Source organism: Peromyscus californicus, unplaced genomic scaffold (genome assembly GCF_007827085.1).
Source record: "Peromyscus californicus insignis strain IS unplaced genomic scaffold, ASM782708v3 Scaffold_3__1_contigs__length_106647218, whole genome shotgun sequence".
Lineage (NCBI taxonomy): Eukaryota > Metazoa > Chordata > Mammalia > Rodentia > Cricetidae > Peromyscus > Peromyscus californicus.
In genome coordinates this window covers 22,931,753-22,935,529 of record NW_026294551.1, presented here as the reverse complement: position 1 = coordinate 22,935,529, position 3,777 = coordinate 22,931,753, and the positions used below count along the sequence as shown (strand labels likewise).

The 3,777-nt window shown below is 44.1% G+C and overlaps 1 pseudogene; it reads left to right on the top strand.

Annotated features, from left to right (window-relative positions):
• Positions 1 to 2,189: 2,189 nt before the first annotated feature.
• On the top strand, positions 2,190 to 2,840 carry LOC128121610 (keratin-associated protein 9-1-like; annotated as a pseudogene).
• The last annotated feature ends 937 nt before the right edge of the window (positions 2,841 to 3,777 follow it).

Below are 3,777 nucleotides of genomic sequence, written 5' to 3'. Positions count from 1 at the left end.
ATAATTGCCTACCATGCTTATGAAAGCAACACTAATTAAACTCACTGGGATGGACACACACAAACAAACACAGAAAGACACAGACACATACATAGACACACACACACACAATGAACACTGGAGGGACTCTTTGGAGAAAGAAAAAAAGGTTCAGTGGAAGAGAGATCCAAGAGAGTGATTAGGAAATGGTGTGATCAAAACGTATTATTTGCGTATATAAAATCAATAAAATACATCACGAAAGAAGACTTTAATCCTTGCATGCAAGAGACAGAGTTAGGAAAATCTTTGTGATATTTGGGCCATCCTGGCTTACACAGTGAATTCCAGGCCAGTCAGTGCTTCATAGTGAAACTGTTTTGAAAGAAAAAAAATGAAGAATAGAAGGATAAAAATAAAAATGAAGAAAATAAAATATTTTAAATAAACCCAATAACATTCAAGGTATTTTCATTAAAAACTTCAAGACATATTTCTGAAAAGTGAAGATGTAGAACAGTCCAGAAAATGAAGAAGAAAGACAGACAGGGACAGGTGAGGACAGGGGTTTAGAGAGCCAGGCAGATGGAAGGAAATCAGGAGATCACCAGTGTAAGATCACTGCTCCTGCTGACAGCCAGATGTGCACTGGAGTCACCAGCTCACCCTCATTTGTCTGGATCTTAGCCTTCATCCACATGAGCTCCTGGGAGCAGACAGTCAGCCAGGATTATTGATAACCACATCTACCCAGGAGCAGACACGCAGTCAAGACTGATGGTTACCACATCTACCCAGGAGCAGACAGTCAGTCAAGACTGATGGTTACCACATCTACCCAGGACCAGTCAGTCAGTCAGGACTGAATGTCACCACATCTACCCAGGAGCAGACAGTCAGTCAGGACTGAATGTCACCCCATCTACCCAGGAGCAGACAGTCAGTCAGGATTAATTGTCACTACATCTACCCAGGAGCAGACAGTCAGTCAGGATTGATGGTCAGCACAACTACCCTGGAGAGGACAGTCAAGACTGATGGTCACCACACTCCACTGATGTCTCCTTATTTCTAATATGCTGTTTCTTTTTATACCCATCAGTTCTGGGTTCTAATCTGCTATGAAACACATCACTCCATATACCCTTATCTCAAACCGCCTTTAAATAAACCCCACACACAGAGGGAGAGGAAATTACACAGAGATTGACACCCGGGACACTTTGGAATTGGGCTTTGTGGGCAACACTCAGGGAACTAGGCAGAGAGTACATCACTGTGAATACAGCACCATCATAACTGTGGTGATATTGTGTTCCCCAAAATATTGTGCACCCTAATAAATTCATCTGGGGTCAGTGAACAGACAGCCACTATATAGAGAGGCTAGAAAATGATGGCACTCATGCCTTTAATCCTAGCATTCCAGAGACAGAAATCCCTCTGGATCTCTGTGAGTTCAAGGCCACATTGGAAATAGCCAGGCATGGTGACACATGCCTTTAATCCCAAGAAGTGAGCCTTTAATCCCATGGAGTGATGGCAAAAACAGAAATGTATATAAAGCATGAAAACCAAGAACTAGAAGCATTTTGGCTGGTTAAGCTTTCAGGCTTCAAGCAGCAGTTAGCTGAGATTCATTCTGGATGAGGACTCGGAGGCATCCAGTCTGAGGAAACAGGACCAGCTGAGGAACTGGCAAGGTGAGGTAGCTGTGGCTTGTTCTGCTTCTCTGATCTCCCAGTATTCACCCCAATACCTGCCCCAGGTTTGTTTTTATTAATAAGAACTTTTAAGATTCATGCTACACATACCCAGAGACATGTGTAAACCTAAGTGCAGATAGCAGAAGAAAGTGGTAAGAACAAACTAATCTTGACCTTCCCATCGAGGCCCGAGCTACCAAAGGACCAGATGGTGTTGAGAGTTACAACAGCACTGAAGGGCTGAACCCATGACTTATTGGAACAAGTTCAAGTGAGCTGTTCCCAAGTAAGCAATGAATACTTTCAAATGATTCAGAGCATTAGGTGAGAATTTCCTTCTTCAAAAACACAAATTAAATATGGAAATGGTCAACAAAGAGGAAGAGTCTTTCTGATTGGCCCAAACCTTGGAGGACGGTTGTATAAAAGGCCCTGAATGGAAGAACTTGCTACACTGTTGAAAACTCACCTGTGAACAGACTATCACCCTCCACACCCGATACCATGACCCTCTGCTGCTGCCTGCCTTGCTGTCAGCCTAGCTGCTGCAGGACCACCGGCTGCAAGACCACCTCTTGCTGTGAATCCAGCAGCTGCCCTGAGTCTGTCTGCTGCCAGCCTTGCTGTCCCCCAAGTTGCTGCAGCATACCCTGCTGCCAATCCAGCTGCTGCTCTGAAAGGACATGCTGCAAAACCACCTGTTGCAAGCCAACCTGTGTGAGCATCTGCTGCAGCACACCCTGCTGCCCGCCCTGCTGCTGTGAGCCCAGCTGCTGCCAGCCCAGCTCCATAAAGATCAGTTGTCAACCAACTTGCTGTGAAACCAGTTGCTGCAAGAATACCTGTCGCAAAACTAATTGTGTGACCATTGGTTGCAGCCAGCCCTGCTGCCAGCCCTGCTGCTGTGTGCCCACATGCTGCTGTGTGCCCACCTGCTGCCAGCCCTGCTGCTGTGTGCCCACCTGCTGTCAGCCCTGCTCCTTTCAGCTCTGCTGCCAACCAACTTGCTGTGAAACCACCTGCCGCAAGACCACCTCTTTTAAACCAACCTGTGTGAGCATCAGCTGCAGCACACCCTGCTGCCAGCCCTGCTGCTGCTGACCTGCTCCACAAAGGAACATCTGCACTGCCATGCTCTGGGGAGAGCTGATGTGACCTAGCAACACAAAGCCACATCTCAACCTTTGCTGACCACCTTCATCTTCTCACCAGGAAACCTGACCAATGTAAATTCCTTCTTAAGTGTGGGAAATGCTTTGAGGAAGAATGGAGTCCTCACCCTCATTCTCTTCATCTCCAGAGATTATGGATCCTGTGCCATCTTCATGGGGGCCTGATGTGAATGTCTGGAATCAGTTTAAATTCTGAACCAAGATCTTTATATCTCTCACCAAATAACAAAACACTTCCCCCAAAATAACTTTATTTAACCAATATCTTCTCAACTCTGTTTTTTCCTGAATTTCCCCAGAATTTTGTGTACTGTTTTCTTTTTTCTGCTCACTAATGAGTTGTGTCCTTGGAAGCAAGCAATTTTAATAAACTCTGTGCTATCATCATTCCATATTGTCTATCATTTTATTATGATAAATCACTTAATGAAAAATCCACAGAATCTTAGACTTTCAAATGCTCAATGTGATGCCCTGAATCAGCAACACTAGCATGATGGTGAACAACAGATCCATGGAGAGTTTCTAGCTGGAATAATTGAAAGTTAATGCCCAGTGGTTGCCATCTTCCTAGTTCCTCCACCTCAGCTCCCATAAACCAAGGGTCTGTTCTCTCCTTTGCTGTCTGACTTTTATAAATGTCACTTGGATGGAATCATTTAAAAACAGTGGCTTTTATGTCATATTTTCTTTATCTATTTACTTCTCACATCTTATCAGTTCTTAATGGGATTGGCATAAACTTAGGAGTGTCAATATCCCTCTAGGACTCTGATTTCATGTCATTTGCTAAAAAAACCAGGGCATATGAGATTATCATGTTGAATGAAATAAACCAAATTCAAAAAGACAAATTATCAAGCAAGTGTTCTCACTTGGAAACCAAGATTTTACACATAAACTTCAAATCCTGTAGATTG